This window comes from Syngnathus scovelli, chromosome 2 (genome assembly GCF_024217435.2).
Source record: "Syngnathus scovelli strain Florida chromosome 2, RoL_Ssco_1.2, whole genome shotgun sequence".
NCBI classification, from domain to species: Eukaryota; Metazoa; Chordata; class Actinopteri; order Syngnathiformes; family Syngnathidae; genus Syngnathus; species Syngnathus scovelli.
The window spans coordinates 28385594-28397398 of record NC_090848.1 but is presented as its reverse complement, the minus strand read 5'-3'; the positions used below and the strand labels follow the sequence as shown (position 1 = coordinate 28397398).

Here is an 11805-nt window from a genome sequence, read left to right as displayed (position 1 = left end):
TATTTAGGTCACTTCCGGTTTGATTAGAGGCACTTCCGGTCTAGCTGAGGTCACTTCCGGTTTATTTGGGGTCACTTCCGGTTGAAAAAGGTCACTTCCGGTTTGATTTGGGGTCACTTCCGGTTCATTTGGGGTCACTTCCGGTTTACCTGAGGTCACTTCCGGTTCATTTGGGGTCAATTCCGGTTTGATTTGGGGCACTTCCAGTTCATTCCGGGTTCATTGGGGCACTTCAGGGTCAATCCAAGATGGCCGCCACTCTGGAAGTGGGGGTCAAGGGTTGAATTGTGGAAGTGGGGGTGAAGGGGGTGAATATGGTAAGCATAAGGTGAACAAAGTGAATAAAGTTGGAATGGGTTGAATCGGTTGAAAAATGTAGAAATTAGAAGGGAAAAACTAAATTTTGGGAAAATTTGGTGTGAATTTCAAAATTGAAAATTTGGAAATTTTGCTAAGTGGGAAGGTGTGGAATAGGTAGGCAAAAGATGAACAGTTGAAAGTTGGAACGAGTTGAATCGGTGGAAAAATGTAGAAACTAGAAGTGAAAAACTAAATTTTGTGAAATTTTGCAAAATTTTGTGCAAATTTTAAAAGTGAAAACGTGAAATTTTTGAATTTGGCAAGTTTGGGAATGTCCCCAATGTGATTTGAATGTGTTGAAATAAGTGAATTTCAAACTGGAACAACAAAAATGTGAAATGTTGAATCTGCCATTAAGAATGAATGGGGAAAAAAATGCCACAAAATCGTGAATTTTGTGAAAACGGAAAATTTTTCGAACAAAAAAAATGTAAGCAGCCGTGTCATGAATATTTGGAATAAGTGAAAAGTGGAACGGAGTGAATCGGTTGAAGTATGTGGAAGGAGTTAAGCGTCAAAAAAGTGAGCGGAATAAGTAGAATAATAATAATAACTAGAATTTGCAATTCCTGAAGAAATTGCGTGTGAAGGTGAAGAGGTTGAATAAATACTTGGGGAATGCTGCAGAATTATGTTGAAAAGAGTTGAATCGGTTGAAAAATGTAGAAATTACAAGGGAAAAAGGAAATTTGGGAAAATTGGGTGTGAATTTCAAAATTGAAAATTTGGAATTTTGGGTAAGTGGGAAGTTGTGGAATAGGTAGGAAAATGATGAACAGTTGAAAGGTGGAATGGCTTGAATAAGTTGAAAAATGTAGAAATTAGAGTAGAAAAACAAAATTGCAGAGAATTTTTGGTAAGTGGGAAATTGTGGAATAGGAAGGCAAAAGATGAACAGTTGAAAGTTGGAACGAATTGAATCGGTTAAAAAATGTAGAAGTTAGAGCAAAACTTGAATCCTAATAGAGAATGAATGGGAATTAAAAGAAAAAAAAATTGCACCAAAATTTTTTGAAATTTGGGACAAAAGGAAAAAAAAGGCTTCAGGAGGTTCACTTTTGGGGTTAAAATGTTGAAACGGGTTTAATCGGGCAAAATTTGCGAAAGTTAGTGCAAATGTATGTATTTAGGGCACTTAATGTAGAAATATGGTCACTTCCGGTTTGATTTGGGTCACTTCCGGTCTATTTGGGTCACTTCCGGTTTGATAAGAGGCACTTCCTGTCTAGCTGAGGTCACTTCCGGTTTAAAAAGGTCACTTCCTGTTTAAAAAGGTCACTTCCGGTTTGATTTGGGGTCACTTCCGGTTTGATTTTTGGTCACTTCCGGTTTACCTAAGGTCACTTCTGGTTTACCTAAGGTCACTTCCGGTTTGATTTGAGATACTTCTGGTTCATTCTGGGTTCATTGGGGGCACTTCAAGGTCAATCCAAGATGGCCGCCACACTGGAAGTGGGGGTCAAGGGGGTGAATATGGTAAGCATAAGGTGAACAAAGTGAATAAAGTTGGAATGGGTTGAATCGGTTCAAAAATGTATAAATTACAGTAGAAAAACAAAATTGCAGAGAATTTTTGGTAAGTGGGAAGTTGTGGAATAGGAAGGCAAAAGATGAACAGTTGAAAGTTGGAACGAGTTGAATTGGTTAAAAAATGTAGAAGTTTGAGCAAATCTTGAATCCTAATAGAGAATGACTGGGAATTGAAAGAAAAAAAATTGCGCCAAGATTTTTGGAAATTTGGAACAAAAGGAAAAAAACGGCTTCAGGAGGTTCACTTTTGGGGTTAAAATGTTGAAACGGGTTTAATCGGCCAAACTTTGTAAAAGTTAGCCCAAATGTAGGTATTTAAGGCACCTAATGTTGAAATATGGTCACTTCCGGTTAGATTTGGGTCACTTCCGGTCTATTTGGGGTCACTTCCGGTTTGATTAGAGGCACTTCCGGTCTACCTGAGGTCACTTCCGGTTCATTTGGGGTCAATTCCGGTTTGATTTGGGGCACTTCCAGTTCATTCCGGGTTCATTGGGGCACTTCAGGGTCAATCCAAGATGGCCGCCACTCTGGAAGTGGGGGTCAAGGGTTGAATTGTGGAAGTGGGGGTGAAGGGGGTGAATATGGTAAGCATAAGGTGAACAAAGTGAATAAAGTTGGAATGGGTTGAATCGGTTGAAAAATGTAGAAATTAGAAGGGAAAAACTAAATTTTGGGAAAATTTGGTGTGAATTTCAAAATTGAAAATTTGGAAATTTTGCTAAGTGGGAAGGTGTGGAATAGGTAGGCAAAAGATGAACAGTTGAAAGTTGGAACGAGTTGAATCGGTGGAAAAATGTAGAAACTAGAAGTGAAAAACTAAATTTTGTGAAATTTTGCAAAATTTTGTGCAAATTTTAAAAGTGAAAACGTGAAATTTTTGAATTTGGCAAGTTTGGGAATGTCCCCAATGTGATTTGAATGTGTTGAAATAAGTGAATTTCAAACTGGAACAACAAAAATGTGAAATGTTGAATCTGCCATTAAGAATGAATGGGGAAAAAAATGCCACAAAATCGTGAATTTTGTGAAAACGGAAAATTTTTCGAACAAAAAAAATGTAAGCAGCCGTGTCATGAATATTTGGAATAAGTGAAAAGTGGAACGGAGTGAATCGGTTGAAGTATGTGGAAGGAGTTAAGCGTCAAAAAAGTGAGCGGAATAAGTAGAATAATAATAATAATAACTAGAAAATGCAATTTCTGGAGAAATTGCGTGTGAAGGCGAAGACTTTGAATCACTTCTTGGCGAATGCTGGCGAATTATGCTGAAACGAGTTGAATTACTTGAGAAATGTAGAAAATAGAGGTGAAAAACGGAATTTTGGAGAATTTGGTGGAATTTCAGAATTTTGGAGAATTTGATTGAGTTTAAAATCTTAAAATGTGGAATTTATGGCAAGTGGAAATTTGGGGAATAGGTAGGAAAACGATGAACAGTTGAAAGTTGGAATGGGTTGAATCGGTTGAAAAATGTACAAATTAGAGTCGAAAAACGAAATTTTTCCGAATTTGGTTGAATTTCAAATTTGGAATTTTTGGTAAGTGGGAAGTTGTGAAATAGGTAAGCAAAAGATGAAAAGTTGAAAGTTGGAATGGATTGAATCGGTTGCACAATGTAAAGTTTAGAGTAGAAAAACAAAATGTTTGAGAATTTGGTTGAATTTCAAATTTTTAATTTTTAATTTTTGGTAAGTGGGAAGTTGTGGAATAGGTAGGCAAAAGATGAAGAGTTGAAAGTTGGAATGGGTTGAATCGGTTGAACAATGTAGAAATTACAGTAGAAAAACGAAATTTTGGAGATTTTGGTTGAATTTCAAATTTGGAATTTTTGGTAAGTCGGAAGTTGTGGAATAGGTAGGCAAAAGATGAAGAGTTGAAAGTTGGAATGGGTTGAATCGGTTGAACAATAGAAATTAGAGTAGAAAAACAAAATGTTTGAGAATTTGGTTGAATTTCAAATATGGAATTTTTGGTAAGTGGGAAGTTGTCGAATAGGTAGGCAAAAGATGAAGAGTTGAAAGTTGGAATGGGTTGAATCGGTTGAACAATGTAGAAATTAGATTAGAAAAACGAAATTTTGGAGAATTTGGTTGAATTTCAAATTTGGAATTTTTGGTAAACGGGAAGTTGTGGAATAGGTAGGCAAAAGATGAAGAGTTGAAAGTTGGAATGGGTTGAATCGGTTGAACAATGTAGAAATTACAGTAGAAAAACGAAATTTTGGAGATTTTGGTTGAATTTCAAATTTGGAATTTTTGGTAAACGGGAAGTTGTGGAATAGGTAGGCAAAACATGAACAGTTGAAAGTTGGAATGAGTTGAATCGGTTAAAAAATGTAGAAATTAGAGTAGAAAAACAAAATGTTGGAGAATTTGGTTGAATTTCAAATATGGAATTTTTGGTAAGTGGGAAGTTGTGGAATAGGTAGGCAAAACATAAACAGTTGAAAGTTGAAATGAGTTGAATCGGTTGAAAAATGTAGAAATTAGAGTAGAAAAACAAAATTTTTGAGAATTTGGTTGAATTCCAAATTTGAAAATTTGGGATTTTTCATAAATTGGAAGTTGTGGAATAGTTAGAAAAAGATGAATAGTTGAAAGTTGGAATGGGTTGAATCGGTTGAAAAACGTAAAAGTTAGAGTGGAAAAACGAAATTTTGGAGAATTTGGTTGAATTTCAAATTTGGAATTTTTGGTAAGTGGGAAGTTGTGGAATAGGTAGGCAAAAGATGAACAATTGAAAGTTGGAATGAGTTGAATCGGTTGAACAATGTAGAAAAAAGTGGAATGATGTAAATGTGAAATGTCGAATCTGCCATTAAGAATGAATGGGGAAAAAATTGTCGTAAGTTCGCGAATTTTGCGAAATCGGAAAATTTTCGGAACGAGAAAAATGGAAGCGCTCATCTCGTGAATATTTGGAACACGTCAAAAGTGGAACGGAGTGAATCGGATGAACTATGTGGAAGAAGAAGCGGGACAAAAAAGTGTGGAGAATAAAATAGAATAATAATAATAACTAGAAAATGCAATTTCTGGAGAAATTGCGTGTGAAGGCGAAGACTTTGAATCACTTCTTGGGGAATGCTGGCGAATTATGCTGAAACGAGTTGAATTACTTGAGAAATGTAGAAAATAGAGGTGAAAAACGGAATTTTGGAGAATTTGGTGGAATTTCAGAATTTTGGAGAATTTGGTCGAGTTTAAAATCTTAAAATGTGGAATTTATGGCAAGTGGAAATTTGGGGAATAGGTAGGAAAAAGATGAAGAGTTGAAAGTTGGAATGAGTTGAATCGGTTGAACAATGTGAAAATTCGAGTAGAAAAACACATTTTTGGAGAATTTGGTTGAATTTCAAATTTCAAAATTTGGAATTTTTTGTAAGGGGAAGTTGTGGAATAGGTAAGCAAAAGATGAAGAGTTGAAAGTTGGAATGGGTTGAATCGGTAGAGAAATGTAGAAATGAGAGTAGAAAAACGACATTTTGGAGAATTTGGTTGAATTTCAAATTTGGGATTTTTGGTAAGTGGGAAGTTGTGTAATACGTAGGCAAAAGATGAAGAGTTGAAAGTTGGAATGGGTTGAATCGGTTGAAAAATGTACAAATTAGAGTCGAAAAACGAAATTTTGCAGAATTTGGTTGAATTTCAAATTTGGAATTTTTGGTAAGTGGGAAGTTGTGAAATAGGTAAGCAAAAGATGAAAAGTTGAAAGTTGGAATGGATTGAATCGGTTGCACAATGTAAAGATTAGAGTAGAAAAACAAAATGTTTGAGAATTTGGTTGAATTTCAAATTTTTAATTTTTAATTTTTGGTAAGTGGGAAGTTGTGGAATAGGTAGGCAAAAGATGAAGAGTTGAAAGTTGGAATGGGTTGAATCGGTTGAACAATGTAGAAATTACAGTAGAAAAACGAAATTTTGGAGATTTTGGTTGAATTTCAAATTTGGAATTTTTGGTAAGTCGGAAGTTGTGGAATAGGTAGGCAAAAGATGAAGAGTTGAAAGTTGGAATGGGTTGAATCGGTTGAACAATGTAGAAATTAGAGTCGAAAAACAAAATGTTGGAGAATTTGGTTGAATTTCAAATATGGAATTTTTGGTAAGTGGGAAGTTGTGGAATAGGTAGGCCAAAGATGAAGAGTTGAATGTTGGAATGGGTTGAATCGGTTGAACAATGTAGAAATTAGATTAGAAAAACGAAATTTTGGAGAATTTGGTTGAATTTCAAATTTGGAATTTTTGGTAAACGGGAAGTTGTGGAATAGGTAGGCAAAACATAAACAGTTGAAAGTTGGAATGAGTTGAATTGGTTAAAAAATGTAGAAATTAGAGTAGAAAAATTTTTTTTTGGAGAATTTGGTTGAATTCCAAATTTGGAATTTTTGGTAAGTGGGAAGTTGTGAAATAGGTAAGCAAAAGATGAAAAGTTGAAAGTTGGAATGGATTGAATCGGTTTCACAATGTAAAGATTAGAGAAGAAAAACAAAATGTTTGAGAATTTGGTTGAATTTCAAATTTTGAATTTTTGGTAAGTGGGAAGTTGTGGAATAGGTAGGCAAAAGATGAAGAGTTGAAAGTTGGAACGGGTTGAATCGGTTGAACAATGTAGAAATTAGAGTAGAAAAACGAAATTTTGGAGATTTTGGTTGAATTTCAAATTTTGAATTTTTGGTAAATCGGAAGTTGTGGAATAGGTAGGCAAAAGATGAAGAGTTGAAAGTTGGAATGGGTTGAATCGGTTGAACAATGTAGAAATTAGAGAAGAAAAAAAAAGTTGGAGAATTTGGTTGAATTTCAAATATGGAATTTTTGGTAAGTGGGAAGTTGTGGAATAGGTAGGCAAAAGATGAAGACTTGAAAGTTGGAATGGGTTGAATCGGTTGAACAATGTAGAAATTAGATTAGAAAAACGAAATTTTGGAGAATTTGGTTGAATTTCAAATTTGGAATTTTTGGTAAACGGGAAGTTGTGGAATAGGTAGGCAAAACATGAACAGTTGAAAGTTGGAATGAGTTGAATCGGTTAAAAAATGTAGAAATTAGAGTAGAAAAACACAATTTTTGAGAATTTGGTTGAATTTCAAATTTGGAATTTTTGGTAAGTCGGAAGTTGTGGAATAGGTAGGCAAAAGATGAAGAGTTGAAAGTTGGAATGGGTTGAATCGGTTGAACAATGTAGAAATTAGAGTAGAAAAACAAAATGTTGGAGAATTTGGTTGAATTTCAAATATGGAATTTTTGGTAAGTGGGAAGTTGTGGAATAGGTAGGCAAGAGATGAAGAGTTGAAAGTTGGAATGGGTTGAATCGGTTGAACAATGTAGAAATTAGATTAGAAAAACGAAATTTTGGAGAATTTGGTTGAATTTCAAATTTGGAATTTTTGGTAAACGGGAAGTTGTGGAATAGGTAGGCAAAACATGAACAGTTGAAAGTTGGAATGAGTTGAATCGGTTAAAAAATGTAGAAATTAGAGTAGAAAAACAAAATTTTTGAGAATTTGGTTGAATTCCAAATTTGGAATTCTTGGTAAGTCGGAAGTTGTGGAATAGGTAGGCAAAAGATGAAGAGTTGAAAGTTGGAATGGGTTGAATCGGTTGAACAATGTAGAAATTAGAGTAGAAAAACAAAATGTTAGAGAATTTGGTTGAATTTCAAATATGGAATTTTTGGTAAGTGGGAAGTTGTGGAATAGGTAGGCAAAAGATGAAGAGTTGAAAGTTGGAATGGGTTGAATCGCTTGAACAATGTAGAAATTAGATTAGAAAAACGAAATTTTGGAGAATTTGGTTGAATTTCAAATTTGGAATTTTTGGTAAACGGGAAGTTGTGGAATAGGTAGGCAAAACATGAACAGTTGAAAGTTGGAATGAGTTGAATCGGTTAAAAAATGTAGAAATTAGAGTAGAAAAACAAAATGTTGGAGAATTTGGTTGAATTTCAAATATGGAATTTTTGGTAAGTGGGAAGTTGTGGAATAGGTAGGCAAAACATGAACAGTTGAAAGTTGGAATGAGTTGAATCGGTTGAAAAATGTAGAAATTAGAGTAGAAAAACAAAATTTTTGAGAATTTGGTTGAATTCTAAATTTGAAAATTTGGAATTTTTCATAAGTTGGAAGTTGTGGAATAGTTAGAAAAAGATGAACAGTTGAAAGTTGGAATGGGTTGAATCGGTTGAAAAACGTAAAAGTTAGAGTGGAAAAACGAAATTTTGGAGAATTTGGTTGAATTTCAAATTTGGAATTTTTGGTAAGTGGGAAGTTGTGGAATAGGTAGGCAAAAGATGAACAGTTGAAAGTTGGAATGAGTTGAATCGGTTGAACAATGTAGAAAAAAGTGGAATGATGTAAATGTGAAATGTCGAATCTGCCATTAAGAATGAATGGGGAAAAATTTGTCGTAAGTTCGCGAATTTTGCGAAATCGGAAAATTTTCGGAACGAGAAAAATGGAAGCGCTCATCTCGTGAATATTTGGAACACGTCAAAAGTGGAACGGAGTGAATCGGATGAACTATGTGGAAGAAGAAGCGGGACAAAAAAGTGTGGAGAATAAAATAGAAGAATAATAATAATAATAATAATAATAATAGAGAATGGTGTAGAATAACATATGTGTGAAGGCCATCGCCTTCACACAATAATAATAATAATAATAGAGAATGGTGTAGAATAACATATGTGTGAAGGCCATCGCCTTCACACAATAATAATAATAATAATAATAAAGGACAGCAATAACAATAGTGTGAAGGTCTTCACCTTCACACTAATAATAATAATAATAAAGGACAGCAATAACAATAGTGTGAAGGTCTTCACCTTCACACTAATAAAGGACAGCAATAACAATAGTGTGAAGGTCTTCACCTTCACACTAACTAGAATTTGCAATTCCTGAAGAAATTGCGTGTGAAGGTGAAGAGGTTGAATAAATACTTGGGGAATGCTGCAGAATGATGTTGAAAAGAGTTGAATCGGTTGAAAAATGTAGAAATTACAAGGGAAAAGGAAATTTGGGAAAATTGGGTGTGAATTTCAAAACTGAAAATTTGGAATTTTGGGTAAGTGGGAAGTTGTGGAATAGGTAGGAAAATGATGAACAGTTGAAAGGTGGAATGGGTTGAATAAGTTGAATGGGTTGAATAAGTTGAAAAAAGTAGAAATTAGAGTAGAAAACCAAAATTGAACAGTTGAAAGTTGGAACGAGTTGAATCGGTTAAAAAATGTAGAAGTTAGAGCAAATCTTGAATCCTAATAAAGAATGAATGGGAATTAAAAGAAAAAAAAATTGCGCCAAAATCTTTTGAAATTTGGAACAAAAGGAAAAAAACGGCTTCAGGAGGTTCACTTTTGGGGTTAAAATGTAGAAACGGGTTTAATCGGTCCAAATTTGCAAAAGTTAGCGCAAATGTAGGTATTTTGGGCACTTAATGTTGAAATATGGTCACTTCCGGTTTGATTTGGGTCACTTCCGGTCTATTTGAGTCACTTCCGGTTTGAAAAGAGGCACTTCCGGTCTAGCTGAGGTCACTTCCGGTTTATTTGTGGTCACTTCCGGTTTAAAAAGGTCACTTCCTGTTTAAAAAGGTCACTTCCGGTTTGATTTTGGGTCACTTCCGGTTTACCTGAGGTCACTTCCGGTTCATTTGGGGTCACTTCCGGTTTGATTTGGGTCACTTCCGGTCTATTTAGGTCACTTCCGTTTTGATTAGAGGCACTTCCGGTCTATTTAGGTCACTTCCGGTTTGATTAGAGGCACTTCCGGTCTAGCTGAGGTCACTTCCGGTTTATTTGGGGTCACTTCCGGTTTAAAAAGGTCACTTCCGGTTTGATTTGGGGTCACTTCCGGTTTGATTTGGGGTCATTTCCGGTTTACCTGAGGTCACTTCCGGTTCATCTGGGGTCAATTCCGGTTTGATTTGGGGCACTTCCAGTTCATTCCGGGTTCATTGGGGCACTTCAGGGTCAATCCAAGATGGCCGCCACTCTGGAAGTGGGGGTCAAGGGTTGAATTGTGGAAGTGGGGGTGAAGGGGGTGAATATGGTAAGCATAAGGTGAACAAAGTGAATAAAGTTGGAATGGGTTGAATCGGTTGAAAAATGTAGAAATTAGAAGGGAAAAACTAAATTTTTGGAAAATTTGGTGTGAATTTCAAAATTGAAAATTTGGAAATTTTGCTAAGTGGGAAGGTGTGGAATAGGTAGGCAAAAGATGAACAGTTGAAAGTTGGAACGAGTTGAATCGGTGGAAAAATGTAGAAATTAGAAGTGAAAAACTCAATTTTGTGAAATTTTGCAAAATTTTGTGCAAATTTTAAAAGTGAAAACGTGAAATTTTTGAATTTGGCAAGTTTGGGAATGTCCCCAATGTGATTTGAATGTGTTGAATTAAGTGAATTTCAAACTGGAGCAACGTAAATGTGAAATGTTGAATCTGCCATTAAGAATGAATGGGGAAGAATTTGGCGGAATTTTGTGAATTTTGCGAAAACGGAAAATTTTTCGAACGAAAAAAATGTAAGCACCCGTGTCATGAATATTTGGAATCAGTGAAAAGTGGAATGGAGTGAATCGGTTGAAGTATGTGAAAGTAGTTAACGGACAAAAAAGTGAGCGGAATAAGTAGAATAATAATAATAACTAGAATTTGCAATTCCTGAAGAAATTGCGTGTGAAGGTGAAGAGGTTGAATAAATACTTGGGGAATGTTGCAGAATGATGTTGAAAAGAGTTGAATCGGTTGAAAAATGTAGAAATTACAAGGGAAAAAGGAAATTTGGGAAAATTGGGTGTGAATTTCAAAATTGAAAATTTGGAATTTTGGGTAAGTGGGAAGTTGTGGAATAGGTAGGAAAATGATGAACAGTTGAAAGGTGGAATGGGTTGAATAAGTTGAAAATGTAGAAATTAGAGTAGAAAAACAAAATTGTAGAGAATTTTTGGTAAGTGGGAAGTTGTGGAATAGGAAGGCAAAAGAGGAACAGTTGAAAGTTGGAACGAGTTGAATCGGTTAAAAAATGTAGAAGTTAGAGCAAATCTTGAATCCTAATAGAGAATGAATGGGAATTAAAAGAAAAAAAAATTGCACCAAAAGTTTCTGAAATTTGGAACAAAAGGAAAGAAACGGCTTCAGGAGGTTCACTTTTGGGGTTAAAATGTTGAAATGGGTTTAATCGGGCAAAATTTGCAAAAGTTAGCGCAAATGTAGGTAATTAGGGCACTTAATGTTGAAATATGGTCATTTCCGGTTTGATTTGGGTCACTTCCGGTTTGATTAGAGGCACTTCCGGTCTAGCTCAGGTCACTTCCGGTTTATTTGGGGTCACTTCCGGTTTAAAAAGGTCACTTCCGGTTGAAAAAGGTCACTTCCGGTTTGATTTGGGGTCACTTCCGGTTTGATTTGGGGTCACTTCCGGTTTACCTGAGGTCACTTCCGGTTCATTTGGGGTCAATTCCGGTTTGATTTGGGGCACTTCCAGTTCATTCCGGGTTCATTGGGGCACTTCAGGGTCAATCCAAGATGGCCGCCACTCTGGAAGTGGGGGTCAAGGGTTGAATTGTGGAAGTGGGGGTGAAGGGGGTGAATATGGTAAGCATAAGGTGAACAAAGTGAATAAAGTTGGAATGGGTTGAATCGGTTGAAAAATGTAGAAATTAGAAGGGAAAAAACTAAATTTTGGGAAAATTTGGTGTGAATTTCAAAATTGAAAATTTGGAAATTTTGCTAAGTGGGAAGGTGTGGAATAGGTAGGCAAAAGATGAACAGTTGAAAGTTGGAACGAGTTGAATCGGTGGAAAAATGTAGAAACTAGAAGTGAAAAACTAAATTTTGTGAAATTTTGCAAAATTTTGTGCAAATTTTAAAAGTGAAAACGTGAAATTTTTGAATTTGGCAAGTTTGGGAATGTCC

At 35.4% G+C, this 11805-nt stretch overlaps 1 protein-coding gene and 1 long non-coding RNA gene across 8 annotated transcripts in view; one reads left to right on the top strand and one right to left on the bottom strand.

The window, feature by feature from the left end:
* The window catches only part of LOC137839651 (uncharacterized), a 29989-nt gene extending 21947 nt beyond the window's left edge, over positions 1–8042 (top strand). Inside the window, exon 2 of the long non-coding RNA XR_011085689.1 lies at positions 8–8042. This is a non-coding gene — a long non-coding RNA (uncharacterized lncRNA). The remainder of the gene's footprint in view (positions 1–7) is intronic.
* The window catches only part of lama5 (laminin, alpha 5), a 463481-nt gene that overhangs the window by 234412 nt on the left and 217264 nt on the right, over positions 1–11805 (bottom strand). The window lies entirely within an intron of this gene.